This window comes from Bombina bombina, chromosome 3 (genome assembly GCF_027579735.1).
Source record: "Bombina bombina isolate aBomBom1 chromosome 3, aBomBom1.pri, whole genome shotgun sequence".
NCBI lineage: Eukaryota > Metazoa > Chordata > Amphibia > Anura > Bombinatoridae > Bombina > Bombina bombina.
The window spans coordinates 355,971,689-355,984,294 of record NC_069501.1 but is presented as its reverse complement, the minus strand read 5'-3'; positions in this window follow the sequence as shown (position 1 = coordinate 355,984,294).

The window sequence follows — 12,606 nt, the reverse complement described above, 5'->3', positions numbered from 1 at the left end:
GGCAAGCAACAAATTGGTGAATTAAATTTGTAAAAGGCACAAATATATCAATCTTAATATATTAAAAGCAAATAGATACAGCATTAATGTTCAAAATGTTATTGGAAGGTTAGCGTAACGGTTTCGGTACAACTGTGATTAGAAATTTAGCGTAACAGCTTTGCAGTTCTTTAGTAACAAATATCGTTATCAAGTTACACAGTTACTCTCCTTAGACATATAATTGGCTCAGGTGTGCTGGATAGTTAAAAGGCAAAAAGCAGCCGTTATTCTGAATTTAGAGCCAAAACAATCATGGTTAATGGAAATGGTTAATTTAACATATGAATACCTTGATGTCTTTAAAGTTCAGTTTGCGTGATTTAAAAAACTGCAGTGCAAATTAGTGTAGAGGTACCTTAATCTGTCCTGGTTGCAACCGCTGATATTCTTCACTGTGAGGGATTCACAGACTGTTTGATCCTGGTGCTTCTGATGAGTCACCTGACCTTCTCTTTGATTCAGAGGTTAGAGGTGATAATCAATTCTGTTAATGTAGTTATCCTTTTTTGTTTTCCTTTCTTCTTATAGCCCAAATATTACTTTCATCTGGGTTCCCTCAGACTTTTTGAGGTTTGAAGAAATCTTTGGTCAGTGTTTAGCAGTAACACCCCGTAGCCTGAAGTTGCCAAAGGTAGATTTTAACTTACAGGGTCAGGAGAAAAGTTTAAAGTTGCAGGGTCACACAGCTTTGTGACAGTGGTAGATGAAGTTTAGTAGAGTGTAGCAGGTCCCATTCAACGCGTTTCACCCTTCTGGGCTTTATCAAGAATGTTTATCCTGCTAGCTTCTGGCTTTTTAAAGGTATGAATGTGTTTTGATTGGTTCCTTCATTTCCTTTTGATTTCTATCAACACATGTGTGGCTTCCAATGTAAAGGTGGACTTTATTTAAGTTGGTAATGATTGTTTCTGTGTTGTTATTTAGTTACTTCATACACAAGGAAGAGAACTTATCATTTCTGCTTTTTTAGCATTCATACAATTCAACTTATATATATACTCAATTCTAAAGTGCCTTTATTAAATAATATACATTTGAATCGTGCAAACTTAAAATTACCTAAACTAAAACGAAAATATAAGATCAGAATCATCATTCCCATATCTAGAATTATTGTCAGTGGCTAAAAAATTAACGATATATACATATTACTTTTCAACAATGGATAGTAAGTTCAACAATTTATAAATTTAAAAATGGGCGTACAATTAAATCAGAAATTTTCAATCCCATAACAAGAAGTTATTGCTAGTGGGTAAAAATATGGCTTATTCGGTTAATTCATTGGTTTTAGGGGGATAAAAATTACTTTTTAATTACTTGAAAAAATGAATTTCTTTAGGGCTTGTACTATCTTTGCCCAAGATAAATTGAAATTTTATTGCTTGTTTAATGTATATGAGTATTTTCTATATAAGTGGCTGAATTAACCCGGTAATGATTGTTTCTGTGTTGTTATTTAGTTATTTCATACACAAGGAAGAGAACTTATCATTTCTGCTTTATTAGCATTCATACAATTCAACTTATATATTTCTCAATTCTAAAGTACATTTAGATCGTGCGAACTTAAAATTACCTAAACTAAAACGAAAATATAAGATCAGAATCATCATTCCCATATCTAGAATTATTGTCAGTGGGTAAAAATTAACAATATATACATATTACTTTTCAACAAAGGATAGTAAGTTAAACAATTTAATTTTTTTTTTTTTTTTTTTTTTAATAGGGGCGTACAGTTAAATCAGAAATTTTCAATCCCATAACTAGAAGTTATTGCTAGTGGGTAACGATATGGCTTATTCGATTAATTCATTGGTTTTAGGGGGATACAAATTCCTATTTAATTAGAGTAGAGGAATGGAAACATTGGTTGGCCTTTCCAATAGAGGGGTCAGTCTATCAGTGATTGCTCCCGAAACGGAAATGGATTTTTGCTTTCCACCCAGAATAGGTAATCTAGTTTGTCAAGTGATTGCAAAGCAAAATGGATTTGTTTGTTAAAAGCCTGCAGCTGGGAATGCCTTTTCTACAGAAAACCTCACAAAAAGGCCTTTTCATGGTTTATGCACTCGTTTTCGAAATAGAAACTGGAAGTCACTTGAAACTGACAGATACGATAGGCCATTCACACCTTTTAAAGGGACAGTCTCTTCAAAATTAAACTTTCATGATTCCAGTATCAATTTTGAACAACTTTCCAATTTACTTTTATCATCAAATTTGTTTTGTTCTCATGGTATTCTTTGTGGAATGCTAAACCTAGATAGGCTCATATGCTAATTTCTAAGCCACTGAGCTGCCTCTTATCATATAGATAACATTGTGCTCACTACAGTGGAGTTATTTAAGAGCACTGATTGGCTAAAATGAACTGAGATAATGGGCAGTCTGCAGAGGCTTAGATACAAGGTGATCACAGAGGTAAAAAGTAGGGTTGCACCGATACAATTTTTTTAAGACCGAGTACAAGTACCGATACTTGTTTTCAAATACTCGCCGATACCAATTACCGATACTTTTTTTTTATGTCTTGACAGTTTACCAAGCACAATACAGACTAATTATTTAGGATTCCTTCTTTATAATTATGAAGGACTGTAGCTCAAAAGACATTATGAAATAATAAAACAGTTTTATTTGTCACAAAGTTCACAGAACATGTTTATAAATAAAAATATTACAATAAAATATATTAACAACAACAATAAATAACAAATATAAAATTGCAACCAACCAAAAGTGCCATACAGTAAAAAATAGAACAGAATACTGTTTAATCATTGCGAACATCACTATGGGCTAGATTACATTTGACTGGTAAGCTTTATCAATGCTCTCATTACACATCCTACTCCATTAAAGGCTATGGAGTTGGAAATGTGAACAGAGCATTATTAAATCTTACCAAACAAATGCAATCTAAATCTAGTCCTATAATTGCAGGATAAGTGTTCATTGGGATTAACTTAATTTTTCCTATGAGTACTCTTCCTGCAATTATATAAGCTAAGATGTTCCTCAGAGTACAGTATGGTAGTGGAGGGCCCTCTAGTGGGCCTGGAACAAAATTAAGGGTTTACCAACTTGAAGTCTGGAGTAATGCTAAATGGTGTTGTTACAATGTTGCAATGTGGAGAGGAGGTGTCTGTTTCTTACCTTTATAGGGTCCTGCAACAATGAGATCAGCCTCTTTCGGTTTCCAGACTTCTGAAGTTGGCTGAAGGTTCTTGAAGTGAAGCATGGAGAGATCCAAGAGAAGATCTGTTCCTCCCAAGCGTTACAGGGAGGTTGTGGAGATGGCTGCGAGGAAAAAAGGACCTGCAAAAGAAGATGTGGTACCTCCCACTCCCCAAAAATCCCCACCAGCTAGGAGTTTTAATAAGGGAAAGGGGAAAGTTGGGGGAACCGTAGGGGGTACAGGCCCTAAGGGGAAGGCCCAGACTAGTGGGGTTAAGGAGGTAGCATCCAGCCCTGGGTCGCAGCCAGGCAGGGTTATCTCTACTGTGAGGGGTGCTATGGTGGGAACTGAGAGGGGGTCAAATCCGGTGGCCTAGCAGGGCAGATTGCGGCCTTGCCGCCGGCGGCCTTGGTGGCGGTCCTAGCCTTGGCCCAGTCTTTCACTGGGGGCTCTCCTGTGGGGGATCGGGGCCTTGGCGTGGCTGGCTCGGGGGCCGGCGGTGGTATGGAACCAGGCCCAGAGCGCAGCCACATTGCAGAGTGCGCAGCGGAGTCTGGCCCTTCGGATGGCGGTTCCCGCGAGATCTCCTCCTCCGAGAGTTCTGAGGAGGAGGGAGATCGCGGCCGCCATTCTGAGGGAGGACATGGAGGTGAATGGTCCGGCTCGCGTGACCGGAGCCCCGAAGGTAACTTGGGGGGACTCCGGGTCGCGAGCGGGTCACCAGGGGGGCAGGCAGGTAGCAGTGGGGGTCACTTACCGGGTAGGAGTATGGCTGATGGTCCGGGTGCCGGGAGGAGAACGAGTGGCGCAGTTGGCTCCCACGTGGCTATGCATGTTGATAGTGCGCATGCGCACAGGGCGGTAGATCACGGTCCTCATGCGGGCCCATCAGGTGTGTCAGGCAGATCAGTGTGTTCAGGGGAAAGGCCTTCAGAGCGGCCTAGCATGAGTGCACAGGTGGTGGTTACAGATAGAGGCAATGAAGGCCAAAGGCCCGCGATTGTTGTGAGAGAGAGTGGAGGCACATTACGGAGCGCTGTTAGAGGGCGGTCGCATCGGGACACGCTTGCATGAGGGGGGGTATGAACCTGAGGTATGCAGGCGCAGATGCAGTGCCTGAGGCCGATGGGCCTATGGGGGCATATGGTCGATTGGAGACTGGAATGAGTTATGAACCACATTGGGGTTATGGCCATGCGGGAATAACGCATGTATATGAGGGAACTTCTCAGTTAAGGGCTGGGGGAGTTGTGAGACCGAGTGATGTGCTGAATGAAATGCAGTATGACAGGGGGCAGATCCCTAGAGGGGGTCAGACACATAGTGGGGTGGATGAGGATATGATCAGGAGAGCTGTTGAGGCAGCGCTACATGCAAGGGATACTGTGAGGCCCCAGCCTGGGTTTAGTGGTTTCGCCCGGGATGGGGCTGCGCAGGAGGCAATTATTAGGAATGCTGTGGCTAATGTGCTGGGTATGTCAGTTGGGGGGAGGCCGGGGGAGGAGAGAGAGGGAGTTTCACCTGTGGTCCCTCTCGCAGACCAGAGTACCCCCCAAGTTGTTTTGTCTCAACAGGTCCATGCAAGCACAGCAGAGATGGCATCAAGCCCAAGCAGCGCCCTAGCAGTGGCAGGGCCCAGCGGAATACAGAGTGCTGCAAGTCAGGCAACCCATTCTGGAGCTGGGACTCAAGGCGAGGGTGAGTGCAATGCACCAGACATCATGCACACTGACACGGGGTCATCATTAGTGGGGAAGGGTCAGCGCAGGATGTTTAGGTGGATAAAGAAGATGGCGTCGGCGCAAGCTAAAGACAAGGCAGGCGCTAGGGATCAGACACTTGAGCTGCAGGGGTCGCAATCTTTAGGGGGCACTATAATGCAAGTAGGACCAGTGCCACGTAAAGTGGCGGCACAAGGGGATACGTACCCCTGCTTGGTCCACTCGCTTTACGGCCATTTGAAAGCGAAGGTCGTTAAAAAGATTCAGGAGGGAAAATACGTTAATGTATTTGAGCTCTCTCTAGACGCGTTTAGGGCCAAAGAAAGAGCGCCGGACGGCTCAGGCCCAAAGAAAGTGCGTAGGCCGGAGACGTACGAGGAATGGCTTAAATGCTTCCGCGTGCTGGCTGCGTGCTATGTTGACAGATGGCCATTGCAGGGGCACAACCTGTTTAAGTACCAGGATACCATAGAGGATATCCGTACGAGATTTAAGGAAGGTGCATGGCATGAATACGACATGGCCTTCAGGAGAAAGATGGTAGGGAACCCCTTACTGCATTTTGGGATGCAGGATATGCACTTGTGGTCCAAACTGGGAGTGGATGGCGGTTCCCCCTCCCCCGTGGCGTCACGTCAAGCTCCGCCATGCCAAGGGCTGCGGCTGGGCAGGAAGGGGAGGGAATGCTGGAAATTCCAGGATAGGCAGTGTGATAGGGGGAGCAGTTGCTCCTGTCGTCACATCTGCAAATTCTGTGCAGGGCCTCACCCAGGAGCTGATTGCAGGAAACGAAAGGACCAGGGACAGCCCAAAGTCAGGAGTTACAGTCAAGGGCACCAACCCTGCTTAGGTTGAAGGCCATGTTGATATGGCTGGCGAACTACCCCGACATAGAAGCAGCTGAGCTGCTGAGGTCGGGGTTGGAATGGGGTTTTTGGATACCGGTCATGGGACGGGTGGTGGGTTCCCCAGTGCACAGAAATTTGAAAACGGCCTACGAATTCCCACACGTAGTCTGGGAAAAGTTGGCAAAGGAGGTGGCGCTGGGCAGGGTGTCAGGGCCATTCTCCACCTGCCCGATGGAAGATCTGGTGATCTCCCCATTGGGAGTTGTGCCCAAGAAAGAGGAAGAGAAGTTCAGGTTAATACATCACCTTTCTTTCCCAAAAGGGGAGTCGGTTAACGACGCAATTGACCCAGTATTGAGTTCTGTGCACTATCAATCGTTTGATTGTGCACTGAACGTGGTCAGAGCGTGCGGGCCGGGGGCGTTGTTGGCAAAGCTAGACATTGAGTCAGCCTTCCGCCTACTGCCGCTGCATCCCTCGGCATTCAGACTCATGGGCATGAAGTTTGAAGGGGATTATTATGTGGACAGGTGTTTGCCGATGGGCTGCTCATTGTCCTGTTCCCTCTTCGAGTGTTTTAGCTCGTTCCTGCATTGGGTAGTGTACAAGGCGTCCAGTGGGGGAGCAGTGGCTCACTACTTGGATGATTTCTTGCTGGTTGGGAGGGCCGGTTCCACGGAGTGTGAAGGGCTTATGGAGGTCATGCAGGACATGATGTCACGCTTTGGAGTGCCGCTCGCGGACGACAAAACGCAGGGGCCTTGCACCTGTCTCACATTTCTGGGGATAGAAATAGACACAGTGCAGGCGGAATGCAGGCTACCCATGGACAAGGTTATTCGGATGTTGGATGCGGTCCGAAGGCTGAAAGGGGCAAGCAGGGTGGCAATAAAAGAGGTGCAGTCACTGCTGGGCCTCCTGAATTTTGCGGGTAGGGTGATCCCGATGGGTAGAGCTTTTAACCGCAGATTGGAGGGCCTTCTGAAAGGCCCTACCGGTCTGGCGAAATGGGCAAGCGTTTCGGCAGACGTCAGGGAGGACTTGGAGATATGGGAAAAATTCTTGGTGAATTTTAACGGGGTGTGCCTATGGAGGGGTAGGAAAGTACCTAACAAGGCAATAAACTTGTACACGGATGCAGCGGGGGGTTTCGGGTATGGAGCATACCTGGATGGTGAATGGAGTGCTGCTCCATGGCCAAGGGAATGGATACCTGACGCTTTTGGAATTATTCCCGATAGTGGTGGCTGTGGAAATTTGGGGGGATAGATTGGCTAATAGAGAGGGGGTGTTCTGGACGGACAACCTGAGTGTGGTGTACGCCATTAACAGGCTGTCTGCGTCATCGCCAGCGGTGGTGTGCTGCCTGCGGCATCTGGTGTTACGATGCTTGCAGTGCAATATACAATTTACCGCCAAACACGTCCCGGGAGTGCAGAACATTATTGCGGATGCACTCTCTCGATTTAAATGGGAGCAGTTTAGAGCAGCGGCACCCATGGCGGCAGAGGAGGGGTTAACATGCCCTTCTTCTCTTTGGCAGCTGGTGAAGGTTGGATGAGCATACTGGCCTTGGTTAAGGCATCTTTGGCGCCAAGGACATGGTCAGCTTATAAGAGTCACTGGGACTGCTGGGAGGCGTTCTGTCAACGCAGAGGTGTGCAGGTACAAAGGGCTTCTAGAGTACTGGTGTTAGATTGGTTGGTTTTATTGCGGTCGGAAGGGGTCAGTAAGGCTGGCGCGAGCGGTAGGCTATCGGTGTTGGCTTTCTTTAACAAGGCGCTTGGCTTGGAGGACCACTCTGGAACATTCCTAGTAAGGAAGGTGTTGAAAGGGTGGGGCAGGTTGGCCCCCCGGCAAAAAGATCGGAGGGAACCCATTACCCAGGAGAGGCTGAGAGCATTGGCAAAGGGCGTGACAAAAGTGTGCACCTCAGATTATGAGCAGCTTCTTTTTAAAACGGCATTTGCATTGGCGTTTGCAGGAGCGCTCATGGTGGGGGAACTTGTGGCGTCGGCCAAAGATAAGGGCTGCGGTGGAATACAGTTAGGGCATGTCCGTTTGACGGACGGGGGGCTCCTGCTGTTTGTACCCAGGTCCAAGACGGACCAGGAGGGGGTGGGGGCATGGTTACCCCTAGAACGACAGGAGTTTGAGGATTGCTGCCCGGTGTTTTGTGTGGAGCAATACCTTAAGGTGAGGCCGGAGGGAGGGCAACTGCTCCTGATACATGAGGACGGTTTGGCCCTGTCGGTCTTTCAATTCCGCCAGGTACTGGCAAAAACGGCTAAACATGCAGGGCTGGATCCGAGCAGGATCGCCCCGCATTCTTTTAGAGTAGGCGCAGCGACCAACACAGCTCAAAAAGGAGTTGCGGTGGCGGAGATTAAGCGCTTGGGTAGATGGAAATCCTCCCAGTATAAAACGTATATTAGGCCGGCAAAAGGGAAATGCTAGAGCGCAGGCATGTGGAGGGTCAATATTCCAAGGAAGGGGGTTTTTTCTTGGGGGACCCAGGCTGTGCAGGGGCTTTTTGTTCATGGTGGTGTACTCTGTTTCATCAGGTGTTGAGAATGCACACTTGGTTGCAGGGTGTGACTTTGGGGTGGTCAAATGTAGTTGCTCGACTGCACTGGCGGCACATTGTCACACAGAGGGCTGCATATAATGTGCGCAAGAAGGTGAACAGGGAGATGGGAAGAGCAGTCACGGGCATTGGGGGTTTTGTGGTTAGGCACGAAACGAAAAACGGCCAACAAAAGGGACCTATTTAGGCCAGATGGAGTACACCTTACGGACGTAGGGTTGGATATGTTCCTAAGGGACGTCAGGGGAGCATTGTTGGGGGTTATTCGTTAATATGAGTGCTGAAATGGTTGGTGTTGCAATCTGTTAAATCGTTATATTGTTATTGTTATGTTAGTTAAATTATGGTTAATTACTGGGTTCCTGTTGGTTTGGTTTGGCGGCAAGAGTTCGCCTGGCTCTTGTGGCGGTTGGTCAATGCCCTGGGAGTGGGCACAAGGAGAGAAGAGTGACGGTCCTGGAAAAGGGAGGGGTTATGCCTGCCAGGCGCCGGCCTGGGGGTCCTCTCCCTCGCAATGGGACCGAAGACCTCTGAACATCACAGCTCTCTCTGAGTGCCATGGGGCGTGACAGCCGGGTGTCACGCTGCAGATATCGAAAGGGGCCTTGACCATCTGCTAGTAGGGGCTAGGTTAGGGTGAGATGCCGCCAACGTTTAGGATCACGAACTTGTTGCCAAGTTTCGTTGATAGGTTGATCAAGTGCCTAAGGGTAATTTGAATGACGCTTAGGCACAAGTTAAAGCGTTTATTTAATAAACGTGAACCGTGACCGGTTCTTTCTCCCAAACAAGTGGTGTTGTGTCTTATTTACTAGATAAGGTATTAGACAGTAAGAAGGACAGAATAGATGGTTTAAACCTTATGGTAGTGGAGGGCCCTCTAGTGGGCCTGGAACAAAATTAAGGGCTTACCAACTTGAAGTCTGGAGTAATGCTAAATGGTGTTGTTACAATGTTGCAATGTGGAGAGGAGGTGTCTGTTTCTTACCTTTATAGGGTCCTGCAACAATGAGATCAGCCTCTTTCGGTTTCCAGACTTCAAGGAGAAGGTTTCCCCGCCCACCCGTCCCTGGATGAAGAGATTGGCGGCTACGATGCGGCTGTGTAGGGTGAGTTGGCTTGGCAGGGGTGGGTTTAATTGAGCTAGCCCGCAGTAAGACCGAGCCTTTAATGTAGCCATCCACCCCTGCGGTTGAGTTGTACGATTCGGCTGGCAGGGGGTGCCTTACCAGGCTGGTTGGACATGCCTCAGCTGGCGGTTAGTCAATGCCCTGGGAGCGGGCACAAGGAGAGAAGAGTGATGGTCCTGGAAAAAGGAGGGGTTATGCCTGCCATGCGCCAGCCTGGGGGTCCTCTCCCTCGCAATGGGACCAAAGACCTCTGAACATCACAGCTCTCTCTGAGTGCCATGGGGCGTGACAGCCGGGTGTCACGCTGCAGGTATCGAAAGGGGCCTTGACCATCTGCTAGTAGGGGCTAGGTTAGGGTGACATGCCGCCAACGTTTAGGATCACAAACTTGTTGCCAAGTTTCATTGATAGGTTGATCAAGTGCCTAAGGGTAATTTGAATGACGCTTAGGCACAAGTTAAAGCATTTATTTAATAAACGTGAACCGTGACCGGTTCTTTCTCCCAAACAAGTGGTGTTGTGTCTTATGTTTTGAACATAATTGTACAAGATGAGAACTAGCAGTATAAAAGGCAATCTAGCAATTAGAATATTTTTTTCAAAAGTTAGTGGCAAGTTCTTTTTAAGGAACAGAACAGAAGCATCTCTGCATGTTCAGCTATAAGTCTGTTTTTGCTATCAGTAAGGAGGTTCAACTTTCCACACTACTGCATGGAGCAGAAAGATATTTTTGGGCCATTTTAGCCAGAGCTGGAAATCTCAGTTTATTAACTGCCCAGTACTTCAGGGGTTTGTCTAAACGATGTAAAGTAATCTCTCCTACAATAATACAAATAATAGCAATTTGTATTGGCAGAACAGTAGTAAACAATTTTTAGTTTAGTCTCCACTCCAGCTTTAAATGAAATGGGAACATGCAGTTTGAAAAAAACACCACAAGATAGCATATGGGTAGTAAGTGGAGGTATCGGTTTAAGTATCGGTGCATTTTCACGAGTACAAGTACTCATGCAAGTACTTGGTATCTGTACCGATACCGATACTAGTATCGGTATCGGTGAAACCCTAGTAAAAAGTATATTAATATAACTGTGTTGCTTATGCAAAACTGGAGAATGGGTAATAAAGGGATTAGCTATCTTTTTAAGCAATAAAAATTATGAAGTAGACTGTCCCTTTAAGGGTACATAGCAGTTCTTTTGAATAAAACTTGTGTTTACTGTGAGGCCACAAAGGTTGCTGCATTATCAATAATAAAAAGGGAATACATACGGCTAGATTACGAGTTTTGCGTTATGGCTGTGGGCAAATAGCGCATGCGTAATATTTATTGCGCACTCTTCATAACGTAGGTATTACAAGTCTGAAAAGAATGTCGTTATGTATCGCGTTAACACAAATACAAAGTTTATTTCACTTGCGTAATATCGGCCACGTAATGTTTTCCCCCATAGAGATCAATGGAAACAGAAAAATAAACAGATTTTTCATCTTACACTCGATATCGCGAGAACTACACATTGCTCTGTCACATTACACATACAACTTAATGGACACAAATAATAATTATGTCAAATTTACAAACAACAATCGCTTACACAACATAGCAGCTTCACATTCAACATTCACAATTATTTACAACAAATACTACATAACATTTACACAAAACGAGGATTCAACAAATACGTTTGGCTCTCCATCACGGAACAAAAAAACAAGAAAAACATATTACACACTTATACACAAAACATTTGCATTAGCAATTAGGAAAGAGTTTTAACCCCTTAATGACCGCAGCACTTTTCCATTTTCTGTCCGTTTGGGACCAAGGCTATGTTTACATTTTTGCAGTGTTTGTGTTTAGCTGTAATTTTCCTCTTACTCATTTACTGTACCCACACATATTATATACCGTTTTTCTTGCCATTAAATGGACTTTCAAAAGATACCATTATTTTCATCATATCTTATAATTTACTATAAAAAAACATTATAAAATATGAGGAAAAAAACACACTTTTTCTAACTTTGACCCCCAAAATCTGTTACACATCTACAACCACTAAAAAACACCCATGCTAAATAGTTTCTACATTTTGTCCTGAGTTTAGAAATACCCAATGTTTACATCTTCTTTGCTTTTTTTGCAAGTAGCACTTTGCTATTTCCAAACCACTTTTTTTCAAAATTAGCGCTAGTTACATTGGGACACTAATATCTTTCAGGAATCCCTGAATATCCATTGACATGTATATATTTTTTTTTCAAAGACATCCCAAAGTATTGATCTAGGCCCATTTTGGTATATTTCATGCCACTATTTCACCGCCAAATGCGATCAAATAAAAAAAATTGTTCACTTTTTCACAAATTTTTTCACAAACTTTAGGTTTCTCACTGAAATTATTTACAAACAACTTATGCAATTATAGCATAAATGGTTGTAAATGCTTCTCTGGGATCCCCTTTGTTCAGAAATAGCAGACATATATGGCTTTGGCTTTGCTTTTTGGTAATTAGAAGGCTGCTAAATGCCACTGCGCACAATACGTGTATTATGCCCAGCAGTGAAGGGGTTAATTAGGGAGCATGTAGGGAGCTTCTAGGGTTAATTTTAGCTTTAGTGTAGTGTAGTAGACAACCCCAAGTATTGATCTAGGCCCATTTTGGTATATTTCATGCCACCATTTCACCGCCAAATGCGATCAAAGTAAAAAAAACGTTAATTTTTTCACAATTTTAGGTTTCTCACTGAAATTATTTACAAACAGCTTGTGCAATTATGGCACAAATGGTTGTAAATGCTTCTCTGGGATGCCCTTTGTTCAGAAATAGCAGACATATATGACTTTGGCGTTGCTTTTTGGTAATTAGAAAGTCGCTAAATGCTGCTGCGCATCACACGTGTATTATGGCTAGCAGTGAAGGGGTTAATTAGGTAGTTTGTAGGGAGCTTGCAGGGTTAATTTTAGCTTTAGTGTAGAGATCAGCCTCCCACCTGACACATCCCACCCCCTGATCCCTCCCAAACAGCTCCCTTCTCTCCCCCACCCCACAATTGTCCCCGCCATCTTAAGTACTGGCAGAAAGTCTG